We start from the raw sequence: 10,233 nt of genomic DNA, 5'->3' as shown, positions 1-10,233 counted from the left end.
TTTGCGGTAACTGCTCCACGGTTATGGAATCAGTTGCCACCCGACATTAAGTCTAGACTTAAAATGCATCTTTATTCTATGGCCTTTCCTGATTTTTAATGTATGGATTAGTATTGTTATCTTGGATTTTAATTTGTATTTTATTTTATACTTTACTGTATTTAATGATTGTTTTGTACAGCACTTTTGTCAGTGTGCTCTATAAATAAAATTTACTTACACGCATCACAACACAATCCTAACAACCTGTGCACTTTGCCTATGTCTGCTAATACTACTTTCTTTTTCTATTGGTCTCTGGAATTATCAGTCTGCAGTAAACAAAGCAGATTTCATTACATCTATTGCTAGTCATTCAAGACTAAACCTCATGGCCTTGACAGAGACCTGGATCAAACCAGGGGACACTGCTACTCCTGCAGCACTCTCCAATAATTTCTAATTTTCCCACACTCCCCGTCTGACTGGAAGAGGTGGAGGTACTGGTCTGCTTATCTCTAATGATTGGAAATGTATTCCTTTGCCTTCTCTGGGTATTAACAGCTCCTTTGAATCAATTGAATAGTGACATTCAGTCACTATTACCCACCCTTTCAAAATCAATTTTGTAGTTTTTTATCGACCCCCAGGACCACAAGGTAACTTTGTGGAAGAATTAGATGTGCTGCTCTCAACCTTTTCTGAGGATGGTACTCCCCTAGTTATGCTTGGAGACTTCAACATCCACCTAGATAAACATCAGCCTGCAGCCTTCCACCCTCTGCTTGCCTCTTTTGATCTCAAGAGAGTGTTAACTACGGCTACTCACAAATCAGGCAACCAACTGGACCTTAATTACACACGACACTGCTCCACTGATCATGCACTGCTCATGCTCACTCTCACCCTCCCGGCTATCTGCTATGGTTTCATCTTCGCTTCCTCCCCCTAAACAGTTAGCATCTCTTGATGCTAACAGTGCAACTGATACTTTCTGCTCCACTCTTACATCTTGTTTAGACAATGTCTGCCCCTTGTCTTCCAGGCCAGCCCGTACCTTCTGATGTTCTCCTTGAACATCGTTCTAAGCTCTGGGCTGCTAAAAGGGTGTGGCGCAAATCAAAAAATCCTACTCACCTTAATGTGAACAATCTGTCAAGCACATCTTACCAGCAAACATACACTTGTTCATATCCTTCTCTTCACTCTCTGAGGCAGACGTCTCCAAACTCATCCTTTCTAATCATCATACTACTTGTCCGCTTGATCCTATTCCATCTCATCTCCTTCAAGCCATTTCTCCTGCAGTTGTACCTGCACTCACTCATTAACACATCCCTTCACACTATCTGCTCGCAGCTCAGCTTATCTAACAGACATTTCTTGCTGAATGAAGGACCATCACCTTCAACTCAACCTTGCCAAGACAGAACTGCTTGTTGTTCCATCAAACCCATTGTTTCATCACAATTCACCATCCAGTTAGGCACATCAACCATAACTCCTTCAAAAATAGCCAGAAACCTTGGAGTTATGATTGATGATCAGCTGACTTTCTCAGACCACATTGCTAAAACTGCCCAGTCCTGCAGATTTACTTTATTCAACATCAAGAAGAGCAGGCCCTTTCATTCGGAACATGCTTCACAACTCCTTGTTCAAGCTCTTGTGCTGTCCAGACTGGACTATTGCAAATGCTCTATAGGCAGGTCTTCCAGACAGTTCTATCAAACCTTTACAATTAATCAAGAACGTGGCAGCAAGATTAATTTTAATGAGCCGAAAAGAATGCACGTCACACCTCTGTTTATCAAGTTGCACTGGCTACCAAAAGCTGCTCGCTAATGTTTGCCTACAAATCCACCACTGGCTCTGCACCCGTTTACCTAAATTCATCACTTCAGAGTTATGTGCCCTCTTGAAGCTTGCGTTCTGCAAATGAACGTCGCTTTATTGTGCCATTCCAAAGAGGCACAAAATCACTTTCACGGACTTTTAAATTAAATGTTCCCTCCTGGTGGAATGACCTGCCCAACTCAATCCGAGCAGCTGAGTCCTTAGCCATCTTCAAGAATCGGCTAAAAACACATGTCTTCCATTTTTATTTGACCCTCTAACTCTAGCACTCTCTATTCTAATTATATTCTTAAAAAAAAAAAAAAGACTTGCACTCTACTTATTTACTAACTGCTTGTTTTCTTAAAAAAATAAAAAATAATAAAAATAAAACTAGCTTACTCTATTCTTTACTATTCTATTATATCCTCCTGAGAACCAGAAATAAAAAACTTTGTGAATTTAGTATTTTTTCATGTCACTACGTTGTTTAGAGCATAAGAAAAAAATGGTAAAATAACTATATAACTATATTCATTTGGTATCTCTGGAAAGCCCTGAATGTGGTCTGTACAGGACATCCAGACTTAAAACTGTGACATGTGAGGTCTCAGAGAAATTCACTCAAATATAATGTCCACTACAGAGGCAAAAACTCCATAGCTGGGTCTCAGGAGGATATAATAAAAAATTTAAAAAACCTTGCTAGGTGTTAGGCCTGCACTACTTCTTGTCCAGGCCCTTGTCATTTCTAGGCTGGACTACTGCAATGCTCTTCTGGCTGAACTTCCATCAAGCACAAACAAACCTCAAATGATTCAGAATGCAGTGTTACGACTGGTCTTCAACAAGCCCAAAAGAGGCCATGTTACACCTCTCTTTATCTCCTTGCACTGACTACCGGTTGCGGCTCGAATCAAGTTCAAGACATTGATGCTTGCATATAGAACAGCCACAGGCTCAGCACCCGCCTACTTCCACTCACTACTACGAATCGACATCCCCTCCAGAAGTCTGATATCCGCTAGTAAGCGACACCTCTTGGTACCATCACAGTGAGGCTCAAAATCACTTTCCAGAACATTCTCGTTCACCATTCCTGGCTGGTGGAACGATCTTCCCACCCCTATCCGCAATGCTGAATCCCTGACAATTTTCAAGCGACAGCTGAAAACTCATCTCTTTCGAAGCTACTTGACTTCATCATCATAAAAAAAAAATTAAAAAAGAAAAAATTCTCTCTCTTTATTTATTCCTTCTCTTTCTAACTTGTAGTTATTTGAACAATGTCTAGAAACTTGGTATTACAAGCACTTCCTGTATCTTTTTGCCTCTTTAAGAAGAATCGCTTTATGTATCCCCCAATTGTAAGTCGCTTTGGATAAAAGCGTCTGCAAAATTACTAAATGTAAATGTAAATGTTTATGTTAGGGCTGTCAAAATGGCTGAACAACTACATTTGAATTTTGTACTTAAATATTATAGAAATTCAAATTTAAAATGCATAATTTCAGTTAGGGTGAAGAAAAGCTTTTGGCTTCTCTTCTGAGGCCACAAGAGGATGCGTCGAGCAAAATATTACTAATGCTCGTTTATTCAAAGCATATCTTTAAAAAAAGTGCATACTATTTAAAATAATGTTTATAAACCAATTATAATTAAGTTGCTTAAACAACACAGCATCATGTATGTGAAAGTGACATGACATGTGGCCAAGTATGGTGACCCATACTAGGAATTAGTGCTCTGCATTTATCCCATCCTAAGTGCACACACACAGCAGTGAACACACACACATTGTGAACACACACCCTGGGCAGCCATTTATGCTGCAGCACCCGGGGAGCAGTTGGGGGTTCGGTGCCTTGCTCAAGGGCACCTCAGTCATGGTATTGAAGGTGGGAGAGAGCGCTGGTACATTCACTCCCCCCACCCACAATCCCTACCGGTACAAGACTTGAACCCGCAACCTTTTAGTTATGAGTCCGACTCTCTAACCATTAGGCCACAACTTCCCCTTATGTATGCATAGTTTAATACAAAGGGCAGAAATCCTATCACACAGAGTACATTTTTTCATTTAAAACATGAGATGCAGTGGGATGGGGAAAAAAACTCGCCATTAAGTCTCGATATATGTTTTTCAAAGTTAAACTTGCATTCATTTTACATGGCTTCCTAAACATGCGGCTCCTTTGTGCGAGACGTGAGTGCAACGGTGATAGATGTCCCTCTAGAAAATGTGCGAAATATGTGTTCTGTGTGAACAGCTTGGTTTCAGTTTTGATGATCTTTTTAATGAACAACGCATCAGTGCCACACCAAGTGGCTTCAACTGGATAGGCTAACAAAAACATTATAATACAACGACACTTACATTGTCATCGTATCTCGTGAGCCACTGATAAGGCTGCCTCCTTAACGCACACCTAAAAGTAAAAAAAAAAAAATTTGTTTAAATTTTTAATTGAAAGAAAAAATTTTTTTTTTTGACAGCCCTACTAGGTGGACTGCATTAAGCTAACTGAGACTTGTTGTAGCACTTGCATATCCTTGATCTTTTGTTGATTTTGATTGCTTCCATCGTCCTCATTTGTAAGTCACTTTGGATAAAAGCTTCTGCTAAATGACTAAATGTCAATGTAAATGTAATTGCGTGGAAGTAGTGCTGAATTACAATTAAATATATGCTAAGTATATTTGATTGTGCTAAAGTGGAACTATTGCAAGTACACTTCAGGTACACTTTGCTCCTGTTAACAAACGTTGGTTTTCATGAGACTCACTAGCTATGCTGAACTCATACGTCATCTGCCTGGAACTGCTTCAGTGTACAACAGTGAGCCCAAGCTACATTAAAGTGATTATTACGTTTTGAATATGGATATTTTTCTTACAAAAACGCATCGATTCGCTGCAGAAGGCCTTTGTTCACCCCCCCCCGGAGCCGTGTGAGACACTTTTTTTATGGATGGGCGCATTTTAATTAAGCGCTTTTGGACGGATGCATGCAACACCCATTTTTAATATAACTCAGACTGGATTCGTCTGAAAGAAGAAAGTCATATACCACCTAGGATGACTTGAGGGTGAGTAATTTATGGGCTAATTTTCATTTATGGGTGAACTAACCCTTTAAGTACATGCAAATAATGTAATCCACAGAATCCACAAAAGAAGGTAATTTTTTTTTTCCAATTTGTCTGATAAAATAGTAACTCAGACACTCTCTCTGTAACACCAGACATCATCTGTAACACAACAACACCATAAAAAAATTATTTAAATATATTTAAAAGGCATTACACTACAAATACATTTATATATTTATGTACTTAATAAAAAATACCCCGCAATAGGTGGTTTGCAATCATGTAATTCTGATGACGTGTGAAATGCAGCTGGAGGGCAGGAAGTGATTTTTCTTCATAGAAATCACTAGCAGAAACTCAAAATGCCTGTGTTTTGCATTGTTTATGGATGCTCAAATCGACCAAACCGAGAAAGAAAGCTTTTTTCATGATTGGCTTCAAAAATACATACATGTAAATGCTCTCACAGTTACCTGGATATGGGGTGCTGTGTGTACATTAATGAGGAAAAAAAAATAACTTAAATGATTTTAGCAAATGGCTGCAATATAACAAAGAGTGAAAAATTTAAGGGGGTCTGAATACTTTCCGTACCCACTGTATGTGATGCTGTATGTGTGAAAGCTGTTCTGTGATAAGTGCGATTCATTGCTGTATCTTTCATGCATGTAAGCACTAATTAGCAAGTAACTGATAAGTGATGGTAAAAGGTTGCAGAATGCATCACTTGAGTTAACAGCTTGTGCCAGCGGGGAAGCATTTGGGACCCCACGCATTTGCATGGTTTTCGTCACAGTTACTACCTATTGTTACTGACCTCACCTACCATTACGCCCACAGTGAGCTTCAGTGTGAGGGCAAAAATGCTCTAGAACTGGAAGTCAGACCTACCGGAGTCTCCTTTAGTCACTCAGTGACATTTTATATTGTGTAGTAGAAATTCCTCAAGACATAACCTGACACACACAGGAACTGATGGCTTTGTGCCGTATATGATAGAGACATACAATAGCTCAGTAGCATTTGTGTAACACATTTTTACATTTTTCTCTGAGAATAAACTTTTCTGTTTTTGTTTTCTGTCATCTGTATTTGAGAGATGTGTGCTAGTGGTAGTGTTGGACAGTCCACTAGATGTCAGTCTCGTATAGAAATCAGGTGAGAGTTGGCCTACAAAGTTGCAGTTAGCTCAAGAAACACCAATATCTACACAATGCTGGACATTGCATAGTCATGCATTATATTGCTAGCTGTTATTGAACGATAGTATTCGATTATTATAGATAGAGTGAGATTGTTATATACACAGTTATTTCATTATGAGTTGCTACAAGTAATCCTACTTAAAAGCCTTTTAGCACTGAAATTCTTATCCAGAATGACTTACATAAATGACCTTATCTTGAACATGCAATGTGATTTTGAAAGTATCCATGGAAAAGAATGCATGTACAGTATTTCATTTATATTTAATTAAACCAGAAGTAATATGGACATCTGTGTATTTTATTATTATTATTATTTACCTATCCATGGTTCTAGTACTTAGTTTATCATATCACCTGGAAAGAAAAATATAAAAGTGTAATTCTCCTTCCGTCCACCGGAGAGCAGTCTGTTCATATGTTTCTTTAACAATATTCAACATCAGAAATTGCTTTTACTATTTCTTACGCACTGTAGAGAAAGAGAGATGGTCAGAGATACCTCATGTTAAAGTGTTCAACAATGTAATACATTAAATAAATAATAGTACTAAAAGTGTATTTTTCATATATATTTTTTTCAATAATGTTTTTTTTTCTCGCATTCACTTAAGCACGACAGTTCACGTTCATATTTACGTGATGTCGTTAGATACTGTACAAGCTTAGAGAGAAAGAAAGAAAGAAAGAAAGAACAAGAAAGACAGAAAGAAAGAACAAGAAAGAAAGAAGTTTTCGTTTTTAATAATAGCGTTTATTTATGAACTTTTAAATAATAGTAAGGAGCTACTAAATAGCATTACAAGTCTGTAGTCTATAATCTGAACATTATTGCAGCAGCAGCAACAACAACAACAACAACAAAAGGGGGGGGGGGATATCTAAAGTTACATTAAAATAATTAAAATGTTAAACAACAAAAAATAGCTCAAAATAATTGCAAATAATAGCAGATCTTACCCTAGTTAAGTATTTAATGTATTTAGATACATTAATGTTGCCCTTCCCTTTTTCCCCATTGCATTTTTGATGATACTGTCTGATTGTGTATCAAACAAATGATCTTTTTTTTTTTTCACTGCAGGTAAATGAACTGACCACTGATCCGGCATTTTATACTGAATTCATGTGATGTGTTAGGTGTGTGTGTATATGAGATGAAAATGCTCTTATGTACTGTATGTATGTGTGACCGTGTGTGTGTGTGTGTGTGTGTGTGTGTGCCCTGAGCATCTCTGTACCCCTGCTGGCCCCCTCTCTCAACACTCACCTAATTCTGTCACACAGATTTGACACTGTGTCATTCTCTCTGTGCGTCTAAATGACATGAATATAATGTGCAATGCTGTGCACTAGCCTTTTCCCCCTTTATTATCTCTCTCTTTCAGTTCTGCACATGTACTTAAGAGGATGGATATGTCTCTGTGATATAAAAAAATTTAAACATTTTGAAATTATATTAAAATGTATGCATTAATATAAGTACCAAAATGTTATGTACCATTGTTTATGCAATATCAAGCATTTTGGAGTCCAATAAACTAACCAGGAGATGAGTGAACAGTTCTTTTGTAATCGTGACTAAACTCTCAGTAAACAGCCGTATGATTTTACACCGCCTCTGACAAATACTCTCTGTGATTTGTTGTTTCAGATTTCATCAGTGGCTTGCCAAAAGAACGCCTTCCAAACAGTTTTGTTCTGCTAATGATATAATCATTTAATACCTACATGTGTCACATCACATAAAAAATATTCTTCTTTTTTTTATATCTTAAATGACTGTTTAGATATAAAATTTGTTTTATCGCAATCAATATTAATTTAGTTAAATATTATATTATTTATAACAATACAGCTGCAAATTTGAGGCTGTAATCACAACCACACAAAATAGTTAATTGTGTTGTCGTTATTGTTCTAAATGTAATTGTTTTTGTTTTTATTGTTGTTGTTATTATTATTTTATTTTAAAGTTTTCTCAATTAAATATCAATAAACCAAAAGGTAATGCACAATTCATATTGTGACACTTAATTTAACCCTTCTGGACTTGAAGTGCTAGCATTACGGGTAACACATTTATTGATTTTCTTATTATTTGACAGTGGCCATCTCTATATGTCAGCATATAACTGCCTGCTGTTATGCATTGACAGTTAAATTACTCCAAAACATATTTGCAGTAATGATTTGTTAATATCTTTCCAATAAATGAAGGTGTGTATCTATTCTGTGAGTGTCTGATTAATGAAGTAAAGCAAAAAGAAAGAAAAGTCTGTCTGTCTCATTCTCTTTATTCGAGCATTCTCCTCTCACTGTTTAAAAATCACAAAAGCTGATCCCTTTTGCAGTCCTTATTTTTGACACCACTACATTTATACTTGACTTTGTATTTAAAGGTAATGTATACAGCATCACCTTTAAATAGCACAGCTAAAATCGCAGAAAGTGGACGGGAACTGCCTGCACTATTTTTGCATCTCAATCATTGTTTGTGTGTGTTCAGGTTTTCTTACGTTGGGAGCTGATATGTCTTTAGAGGGCTTAGAGAGAGGTCATGTGGTGGTGGGGGTCTAATTCAGTGACTAAATGTGGAAGAAGATAGCAAAACACTTAAAAGCACTTACACCTTAGCACCTTTATTTCAGTCGCACTTTTATACTTTAGTATACTTCATATTCATTTTACTTTACCAAAGTGTTTAAAATTAAACCCTATATGTATGGACTGCTTTCAACTCTCAGATTTTTAGTGGATGTTTAGTGAAATGATGGCTCTCACTTACTAAAGTGTTGATGTTGACTGGTTGTGTGTGGAATGCATATGGCTTATATCCAGAAATGTGTTATTCACAGGTGCTCTATATTATCTGTAATGTGTAATCCGGAGTAGAATGCAGCTAAAGCCTGTCCCACTGTGAGAGGATAGACGTTTTTAGGCAGGACAATTTGAGCAGCCAAATCTCACCCACTTTCACAATGCTTTCACAGCTGCTGCTGCTTTAATTTGAGTTTGCTGCTTACTGCATTTGCTCTTAGTGAATACTGTAACTAATTTCATGTAGTAATTCTGTGATTGTAATAGCAAAAAAGCACTTGTCTTACAGTGGTTTTACAATGTGTGATCATTTACATCTTACTAAATCCCTAGCTAGAACGTCTGCCATTTTATTTGTTGAGTACGGTTTGTATCCTTTACTATAGAATATAACTCAAGAAACAAACACCATAAGGCCTTTAGTACATCTAACCCACTGAAGTAGATGTGTGTGTCTGTAGACTATGGGGTTTGATGGTTGTGTGGTGTTCAGTTAACAGGAGCAAACAGGGCTGTGAATGTCATTGTGTTCTTTGTTGTTTAATTTATCCTGTGTTCAAAGCCAAAGGAGGTGGCCCGGCGTTGGGTGCCATCTTTTGATGTGACTACAGCAAGTCCATCTCCTGCTGGGCACTGTCTGCTGAAGAGCTCTCGCTCTCTCAACCTCTCTTCAGCTTTTCTTCTCATTCTCTGAGGCCTCTGTGAAGGTTCTCTTGGACTTCCATGGGCCTCAGGACATACACTTCAGGTCAATATGTATGAACACAGATCCATAACATTCACGATGTTTAGTCTAGTAATTCTCTTCCCTAGTTTATTAGACACTGGGGATTTCTCTCTTTGTCTCCATCTCACTATTTTCACCTAAACAGGCTGCGTTTATGTGTTTATTTATGCATGTGTATTAAGGTTTGTGTACATAACATATAGATCTGGGCATTCCCTGAATCTTTATGCATGTGTTGATGTGTTAATGATTTCTGGAGAATGTTCAGATTCTACAAGTATTTATTTTATTATTATTTTTTTTTACATGAACTGTTCATTTATGTTCATGAACTTGTTTATACACTGCATCAAGATTTTTGAGTTTCACTTGAACGTATTCAAGTGAACGTATAATATAAAGTGCACATTTTCGATGATGTCCTGATGAAAGTCTCTTATAGATTTAAAACATTATGAATATTCCTGTGGTGGCAAATTAATCTTTAAATGTATACATATTCCATGTTGTCCTAAAATGTGACCCTGGAGCACAAAAGCAACAATACATTGTATGGGTCAAAATTATAGATTTT

The sequence above is a fragment of the Sinocyclocheilus grahami genome, unplaced genomic scaffold, assembly GCF_001515645.1.
Source record: "Sinocyclocheilus grahami isolate Dianchi unplaced genomic scaffold, SAMN03320097.WGS_v1.1 scaffold1126.1, whole genome shotgun sequence".
Lineage (NCBI taxonomy): Eukaryota > Metazoa > Chordata > Actinopteri > Cypriniformes > Cyprinidae > Sinocyclocheilus > Sinocyclocheilus grahami.
Note: the sequence above shows the minus strand (reverse complement) of the source record.